The sequence below is a fragment of the Neomonachus schauinslandi genome, chromosome 3 (assembly GCF_002201575.2).
Source record: "Neomonachus schauinslandi chromosome 3, ASM220157v2, whole genome shotgun sequence".
Lineage (NCBI taxonomy): Eukaryota > Metazoa > Chordata > Mammalia > Carnivora > Phocidae > Neomonachus > Neomonachus schauinslandi.
In genome coordinates this window covers 146,901,948-146,912,115 of record NC_058405.1, presented here as the reverse complement: position 1 = coordinate 146,912,115, position 10,168 = coordinate 146,901,948, and positions in this window count along the sequence as shown.

Here is a 10,168-nt window from a genome sequence, read left to right as displayed (position 1 = left end):
GATTTTTATTGAAAATTACACATAAGGTCCAAATATCAGATAAAGCAATACTGTACACATTACCCCATTCAGTTCTGTGAGTTAGACATTCTGAGAAGTTCCTTTGATGCCATTAATTCTATATACTCCATATTGAAGTTCTCACTTTCAGCAATTACTAAACTGAATCAAATTATCCTTTCACCTATCCTTTGCACATGACCACCATACAAAGCAAATCCCACAATAGCATCCTTATTCCCAACTGTGTGTATTTAAGGAAAAAGATTTTCCTATGGTTAATAATATGGTTGACAAGGAAATACTAAAACAAAATCAGTCAAGAAGCCTAATAATAGTATCTATGCTTTATGTGAGAGGGAGTTTGAATCTCTATCTCCTAAAATCTACTATGGTTTAATAGATCAATCTTACATTGTGTCATTATCAAATTTTGAAAGAAATGCCAAGAAGATCTCTCATATTCTCTGCTAAGATCCCGAAAAAAAATGAAATTATTTGCCTAATTTAATTTGTAAGTTAATTTATACTTTTAAATCTATAATGTATTACTCTCAAGGTTCTATTTGAAAAACCAAAATTTGTGGACTAAATGAATGAATAATTAAAGTATGTCCTTCAGGTGTGTTTCATGCAGTTAGTCATTTTATTAAAGATCTTAGGAGAAAAGGTAGGCTTTTTCTGATAAAACCAATTTATTGACTGGCTTCTCATGAATTAGGACAAATGTCACTTTCTCAGAACAGTCTTCCCAAACACTCTCTATAATATATTTTCTCATCTCTCTTCTCCATTTAGTTACTTTTCATCCTATTAGTAGTCTGTTTGGTTTATTTTCTTCAATTATTTTCATCTTTTCACTTCTTTGCTTACATTTTAATGGTTTGTTTGCTTCCATTAAAATGTAGGCTCCAGGGCGCCTGGGTGGCTCAGTTGGTTAAGCGACTGCCTTCGGCTCAGGTCATGATCCCAGGGTCTTGGGATCGAGTCCCACATCGGGCTCCCGGCTCAGCAGGAAGCCTGCTCCTCCCTCTCCCACTCCCCCTGCTTGTGTTCCTGCTCTCGCTGTCTCTGTCTCTGTCAAATAAATAAATAAAATCTTAAAAAAAAAAATGTAGGCTCCATAAGCTCATGAATTTTTTTCTGTCTTGCTGACTGCTATCTCCCCAGTGCCTAGAGATAGATGCTCAATAAATATTGCTTGAACAAATGAATTAAATAATGAAAATACTAATGATTGGTGGTGATGATACAATATATTTATTTGTTTTAGGTTTGTGATGTTATTCTAGTTTGCTGACATTGCCACAATTATCTACCTATTATTTTCAGTTTCACGTTTATACACCTGTTACTTGACTGGCACATCGTTGTAAGTTGCCTCCAATAGCTGGTGAAACTGAAAATTAATATGACAGATTGGATTATTCCAATGGTCAGGTTAAAAACTTAATTAATTAACTTATTTATTGACTCAACAAACATTTATTGAGTACTTCATGTCAGTCAACTTGCTAGGTGCTGAGGATACAGTATGGATAAGATGAATATAAATTATATATGTGTACCATCATGAAGCTGGCAATATGTTTGTGGAGAGGTAGAATATAACTCAAAAGCATAACTAAAATTGTGTAGTGTGTTATAAAAGGAGAAACATAAGTCATATCTCACCTAGCCTAGGAGAAAAGGCGGAAGGATCAGTGAGGTCTCCCTGGGGAAGTCACATTTAGAAGGGATCTCTAAGGCAGCCAAACAAACAGGGGCAGTTAGGGGGATTATTCCAAAAAGAGTGATTTAGATTTGGAAATTCAGTTAAATATGAAATCTACATTACAAAATACTACATTTTCTACATACTTATCCTACATTAAAAATACTTCCTCCACATGTTTATGCATAGATACAAATATATTATAGGGAACTAAAACAATTTATCAGTAGTATCTTCCAACTATCCTATAGAAGTAAACAATTTGTAAGTATGACTTAAAACCCTTTTGAACTAATTGTACTATGATGCTTTTATAGCCAAAGAATCATTTAATGGTATCATTTTAGAACACCCAGCACAATTTTACAAGCAGGAGTTTTCCACTCTTTTCTGAAATGTATCTATTTTTCATTTTCTTGAAGGGAGGATATTGGCACTTAAAATTCCCACAAAAGTACTGGGAGTCAGAGATCCTCATTAGGATTGAGCAATTTATCAAAGCCAAACTCATTAAAACAGAGAATAAAATGGTATTTACCAGGAGCTCTGGGATGGGGAATTGAGGAGATGTTCGAGGATACAAACATGCAACCACTAGATAAAATAAGTCCTGGAGATCTAAGGTACAGCACAGTGATTATAGATAACAATACTGTATTATAAACTTCAAAGTTGGTAAGAGACTAGATCTTAATTGTTCCCACCACAAAAAATAAATGATAATTATGTAAAGTGAGTGTCAGTTAATGCTACAGTGGGAGTCATACTGCAATATACAAATGCATTGAATCAACTCATGTACATCTTAAACTTACGCAATGTTATATGCCAATTATATTCCAATAAAGATGGAGCAGTTTATCACAAATAATTAGTTGGACAGCAGTGGTTTAGGAAGGCAGACACTGCCTACTTTATGTAAGTATTTAAGTGCACATTGCCAAAGACAATGGTCCAGGGTGGTGATTTAAATGGGTTATTTCTTTCACTTTGAATCTATTCCTCTTCTCATAACCAAATGGTTCCAAGCAATCAGTAAACTAATTTTGACTGTGGGAAACTCTTCTTTTTGCTCCCCAACGAAGAGGAAAGTCTTTTAATAAAAAATAAATATTTTGTGAACAAAATAATATTTTTACTATTCCTAATTATGACTTAAAGTGAATAACATGCTCATTTAATACAAATTAACATCAATTTTAAGTATTTATTAACTCTCACTCTGAAGTATGGAGAAAAGTGAAAGTAAAACTAGCAATTTTACATTTTTACATTGTTTTTTTACATTAAAATGTAAAAGCATTCTTATTTAAAGAAATATAAAAACTGAAAATACACTATGATTCAGTAAATACAGGTGACATTTTTCTAACACAACAGAGCATATTTCTTTTCAGTTTAAGTGTGGTCACCATTACAACACAAGAAAACACAGAATTATCTCAAATATTTTACTATCCAAGAATTTAACAAAGATTTTTATAAGGAAGATATGGTTCTTTTAAAGCAGAAGTGCCCCATCCCCATTCATATTGACTAAATATAATATAAAGTGTTGGCTACTTCAAAAAGTCTCACACTTTCTTTAAAAAAACAATCTAGATCCCTGATAGGACAGCAGAAGGGAAATGGACTAGTATAATTAGGAGATATCTTTTCCTTTTTGTCTTTTAAAGATAACGTTGGAAAAAAATCTGAAAATCACAGTTTTACTTAAAAAAAAGTGCATATATTCCTCTAAACTGTGTAAGACAGAATATATTTCCTCCTGAGAGTCCTTTTGCTAGCTTATTTTCCTCATCTTTTATGATACACAGAAATAGAGGCTTTATAATTTTTGTTTTCTTTTTGGTTTAGAGCACTGGGGTACTTTGCAAAGATTCACAGCTGGCAAATCTTTCCCTAGCTTGATGAATATTCATCACCATTTACAAAGATAGAATGACAAGAAAAACTCAGTTCTTTTAATATGTAACAGAGTGTGGCCCACTCCTAACGATTGCTTCCTGTTTTTGAACATTGAATTACTCTAGTAAGGAATTAATGAAAGAAAACTTCTCTGTGAAAGAGAAAAAAAAACATGGAGAAGTAGGAACCGGTGTGATTGTAAAAATCATTTAAGAAGTTTAATCTCAAAGTGTTTACTGTTTCAATTAATATTCTGTTTGCTCTGGAACTGTATTGTTACTCGCAAATACAACTCATTGCATTAATACTAATATGTATTCATCTTAAATCACTTGAATGAATTCTGAAGTAGACTAAAAGAATGGTCACTTTGGACTTCAGCACAAAAAACTACTACAATGATATACTCTTTTAAATATTGAAAATAAGACATGCTTCATTGTCTATACCCTCAGATCTTAATGACATTGAAGTTCTTACTTGCTTTACTGAGTAGAGTCTTTTTCAGATAAATTCTGATTACTGGAGTGAGCTGAGAAGATTTTTAAAAACACCTACTACATGGATATTGTATCTAACATCATTCAGACTTTTGGTTAACAGTATTACTGAATTCAGAAAAGAAAGCTCAAAAAAAACCTCTGCTGCAGTAATGTAAAATTAAGTACAATTTCATTTAAAACAAAACAAAAATGTAAAACAACCCAAAACAAGTACTCACAAACATGAGCAATTTCTCATTTTATTTCTTTGCCCTTTCTCATAAAGTCTTTTTTCTTTTATATTTGAAAATTGTTGGAAGTGAATAATCATTATAAAATTGTACAACATAATAATAATGGGAAACGTTAAATGTGGAAACATTCCCCAGTGGGATATTGGTTCACCTAAAGCATACAAAATGTAACAGACATGAAAAGAGAAAACAATATGAAAATTTTAAAGTTTATTTAAAATCTGACCAGGTTATTATTAAAAGGTATTACATAAAATGAGGAAACTATGTTCAATTATTAATAGAAAATACTAATATTTAAATCAGATATCATTATAGTTAAAAACCAGTATATTTTCAAGTCCTTAATACCTTAAGCTATTAAATAATTCTTCTACATATAGTACTCTGCTCCCTGGTGATTCTTTAGCAATGTTATGAGGCTGCTAAGTTTAAAACACACACACACACACACACAAGGTCTTTAGACTTTCCTGAATACTACAACAACAAACTATTTTTATTCAGACACTTTATAAGGGAGAAAGCTATTTTTAGGATGAATCACATCCTGGTCTTCAAAAACAATGGGATAAAACTGGGTACTAAATACAGGGGCAATATTTCCACTGTGAAAGGAAATGTGTGTATGTGTGTGTGTGCGTGTGCATGCACACACACCTGCATACATCGCTCCAAAAAACTGTCAATAATTGAATCCTCTATATACTTTGTAATCCATTTTATGCCATGAATACTGTGCTTTCAAATGATTCCAAATTATTCATTTTTACTTGCTTTTCCTGCATTCTTCACTAAATAACATTACACTAGTTATCAGTGGTTGTATTTTGTTTTCAAAGTAGAGTTCTTATTATTGCCAAATAATGGATTATTAGGTTTACTACTGTGTACCTATTTCTCCTCCTGAGTACCACCAAAATTTCCCTTCAGTTCTTAGAGAAATGTGCTCTTTACCAAAGGAAAATGGAATTCCTGTTAATCCAATGGTCCAGGGCAGCTTGCAAACAGATGGGAGAGTCCTGCTGCTTTTGAACTTTTGCCATGCAGGGTTAGTATAGACAGAAAAGCACTCTTCCATGGTCACTCGTTTGTGTTTTCTCTAAATGGAGGTGTTGTTGATTGGATGCATAGTCGAAATGAATTTTGCTTTTTAAAAAAATACAAAGAAGTCTTGCCAATCAAAACTCTAAAAATAATACACATTGTTGTGAATGGGTATCTGTTTCTAATACAACATGACATCTGTAATATTTACATTTCTTTCCAAGTAACAGAAAAAATTAAAATTTACTATGAAAGTTGTGAATGAAAAGAAACTTCAGAAGAATATCATTTTTCTTCAGATCAATATTTAACTTTCATTGAAAATTATTTTGCAATGTTAAAAATACAGTTCTGAAATTAACAGAAAATATGAATTTACTGTGTAATGCTCTATTAGAAAGCCTAGGCATCAAGCATAAAAGATTTTCATTCCAGTTGGAAATATTTTTTCTAATGTTTAGATTGGAAGTGGAAATTGTAAGAATTATTTTTAGAGTATGTGTATCTTTAGTTCACCAACTAAATTGTAGGGCTATTATGATTGAACATTTCATGCTTACACATACATTTATAAATGTATTGTTATTAAAACTGAAATTCCTTTTTGGAAACAACATACAGATTTTGGTTTTGTCATTTGAAAATCTTAATTGCATGGCCATTATCCAGATAATTACTAAAAGCACTGCAGACCTGGTTAAAATAAAAATATTAGAAACAAATTTTGTTATATACTACAATATTACTTTTTAGAAATCTCAGAACTTCATGTTACAACAGCCAAAAAGAAACAAAATTTCCCTAGAGAAACTGGTGATCCTATACTATACTGTGATACGCTTTTAGAATATAGAGATGAAATTAGACAGCGACCTTAGAAGATTTGTTTTTGCTACTGGGGTAGTTAAAATAATATTTCTCAGACAAATCTTTCAACCTAGATATTGGTATATAATTATGCCTGTTCTATCAGTGAACAAAGGGTCAGGTAGAGCTTATTTTCAGTAATTAATTCTCCTAATCAACCAATGTTGATTTTTGATCTTTATACCAATAAGATTTAGAAATGCTGTTTTACTGGGCATAATACACATTGATTAAATTTAAGATAGAAAAATGTAAACAAATATAATAATAATTAGAAAGCGTGGAATGTGACTCAAATAATCAAGAAGGTAAGTTGGGTAAGGCCAAGGGAAAAATGTGTTTATGAGGAAAAAGGAAACAATGAGAATTTCATTTGGTTGGAGAAATTTTCTCTTCTGCCTATCAGGCTTCAAAATAAGAGAAAGGGAGAGAGATTGGGGATGGGTAGGGAAAATTATGAGCACATAATGTGTATTTTTTTAGAGTGGCCTTCTGATTGTGCCCTTGTGCAAATGTGACTATGTGGCAGAAATTTTTGAGATTCTCTGTGTTGGCAGTTTTCTGACAGACTTGCGGGGTAGACGAGGTTTTTCGGCACCTACTTCCTCTAAGGATAAGGCCCCAGTTCAGAGAATCCTTCTGCAATTGCAACAGCAAAAGAATTGTGTTAATTTTGTCTGTAATGATCACCTCAGTTACTACCATTCAAGTGCAAAATAATAGAGTACTATTAGAGTACTAAAAAATATTTCATCTATGTTGGGGTAAGTACTAATACTACATTCATTTAATAAAAATTGCTCGAGAGCCTGTTATACTATCCTGTCCCTACCCTTGAGGTATACTACCCTCACCCTTTACATGAGTTCAAGCTCACGTAAAACTGTCATAGGTTCATCAAATAGGAAAAAGGCAGTGGGACTAAAATGGCTAGGTTATAAATACATCAGACTCAACTTTAAATGCCATGCTCCACCCCTTGGCAATAAAGAGATGTCAAAAGATTTGAGTTCGAACAAGACAAATATGGTAGTCATGTAAGGTCTCACACTGATTCTGGGCATAACAAAGCATCTTTAATCAGGAGGAATACTATCCAGGACTTCAGAATCCATTCCCAATACCCTTTTAAAGCTACTGTGCATCTTTTGTGGAGGCTGATTCTGTCTCCTAATTCTGGCCTTCTGCTGCTTTCATTTTGCTTCTGATTCTTAGACTCTGCTCTTGGCCTTTGCTTTCCTGGTTGAAATCTTACTGGCTCTGCCTCTTGTCAGTCTGACTTGCTCATGTTCATCTTGGCTGGGTTTTCTGATAGAAGTCATGGCTCTACTGTTGCCTGGGAGTTCTCTCTTTGGGTGTTCTTTCCCTCAGGTGGTGTCTAGTTATTTATACTGGGGAGAATTGTTTCAAAGATTAAAATGTGATAAGGAGGGTAAAAACAATATTGTTTTCATACTTCTTATTTTATCAGTTTTATTGTCTACTGTCCCTGCTACAAAGACAGCAGATTAGTTTCTTGGGTGTACATTTCTCCACTGCTGAATGCTGCACCCACCCTCGATGCCTCTTTCAGGTATACTTTTCATCTCTTCTCAGGCCATTTTGTCAAGTCCAGATTTCTGACGGGGCTGCACTTTGCTGCCCTCTTCTGACCCACAGTCATCATGGTTTTGATTTGGCAGAAATGAATCTGTTTTTAGATTCTCTCTAGAATTGACTCTTCAGGTTCAACTATTGCCACCTTTTATATTTCTGCCTATAGTAATAATTGCTATTTCTCTTATATTTATCAGGCTGAATATATATATAGGACAAAGCACTGTAGTTGTCTACCTTTAAATTAATGGTAGCAGTAAAAATTAACCTATTTCCATGATCATTTCCACTGTGCCAAATTTCAGAAGTGATCTATAATTAAATGAGGATTCAAGATAAAAGCATAAATAGACATATACTAGTTATTATAAACATATAAGCTTCTTACCTGAGGGTTGCACACACACAAAAAAAACAAACTTAAAATGCCATGGATATATTTGTCCAGTCACCCACTGGACAGGTATTTAAGTTTATTATATATCCACTACTATTCTATAGAATGGATAATTTATTCATTCCCTCAATCAACAAAAAGCAAAATGATGAGAGAATTATGTGAAAAAAATTAGAGGAGAGTTAAGTAATTGTGCTGACAGAAGTCAGAAAAAAAATCCTTCCTGGATACTTACAGTGCATTTTCAAGGAAGAATAGAAGATATAAAGACAAAGAAGATAAAACAATTTTGGGCAGAGACAACAGCAAATTCAAAGACATAAAGGCATGCCATTGAAAGAAATTATTTCTTCATTACCATGAGATAAAAAAATATTCTGAAAGATATGGGAAACAAGACTGGAAAGAAAGGCACGAATCAGATTATGAAGGTATTTTGAATTTTTGCAAACCTGTATGCAACTAAGCAATTGGCAGCCATTAAATGTTAGTAGAGAGGTGATGTGATCAAAAGAGCATCTTGGAATTGTATCTCCAACTACTGCTTGACTGACTGGCTGAAGGAGAGGATGATATGGCAGTGGCAATTAGAATAGGAGTGCAAAAGGCAGAATAATTGAGACTTATGTTGAAGATACATGGAGTCTTTTTTTTTTTTTAAAGATTTTATTTATTTATTTGAGAGACAGAGAATGAGAGAGAGCACATGAGAGGGGGGAGGGTCAGAGGGAGAAGCAGACTCCCTGCCAAGCAGGGAGCCCGATGCGGGACTCGATCCAGGGACTCCAGGATCATGACCCGAGCTGAAGGCAGTCGCTTAACCAACTGAGCCACCCAGGCGCCTGAAGATACATGGAGTCTTAAATGAAGCAATGGAGAATGTAAAACAAGTGAGATACCAGAATCGCATATTTGACCACATGCAGTAAAACTAGAAATTAATAACAAAATAATGAACAGAAGACTCAGACCTCTTAGAAACATTCCATATCCACCCCTTCCCATGCCATTTTCTAAATGTCAAAGACACAAAGAAAATTTCAAACATTTTAAAATCAGAGGATTTTTCTAAAATTAGTATAATTTTTCTTAGCTAATATCATGACAGTCAAGTTCTTCATATATTCCCATTGCCTTCTGAAACTGAGACTGGATGTTCAGGTTTCTCTAAGATCTAGTTTCATTTTGCTCTCTTACTACTCTTCCTCACATCTGACAGCGAACATGGCTTTCATTAGCCCCCCGACTAACATCACTATGCATGTTCCTACACCTTTTCTATCTCTATTCATTGAATTTCCATCATTTTTTTTCTGAACTAATTTTACTTCTTTCTTAATCCTTTAGTTATCCCTGCAAATGCTCTTTCTCTTCTCAGTGTTCTCATACCCATGTGTTTATTCTCTAATAAGATTCTTAACGTCTTTAAGCTGTGTATATAGTTTTTGGGTTTCTTTGGTTTTCTTTTGTGCTTGTCTGAGGCCTCTATCCTTAAAGTACACTTGAGTACATGGTTCATATGACTTATTTTGTTTACCACTTGAATTTCTTAGCACAGGTCTTTGTCCAAAAACAGTTTTCAGAAAATAACAAAGTGAGAGAGAAAAAGTAAAAAGAGATGGAAGGAGGCAAAACGACTAATTTTAAAATAATTTTAAACAATCATTTAATATGATAGGGTTGAGAAAATAAATGTCTTTGTTGGCTGGAACTTTTCACTGTTTTGATAAGACCTCATTAGCCAACTATTTTCTGGCATGTAAGATCCCATATATTATGTGTTTGTGGCTAAGCAGAGTCAATGAAATTCAAGGTGAATTACATAAGAAGCAGAAACCTAAAACCATATGTGTCTCATGAAGAGACCATTTATAATGGATTCTGTGAGAGCTTGATTTGAAAA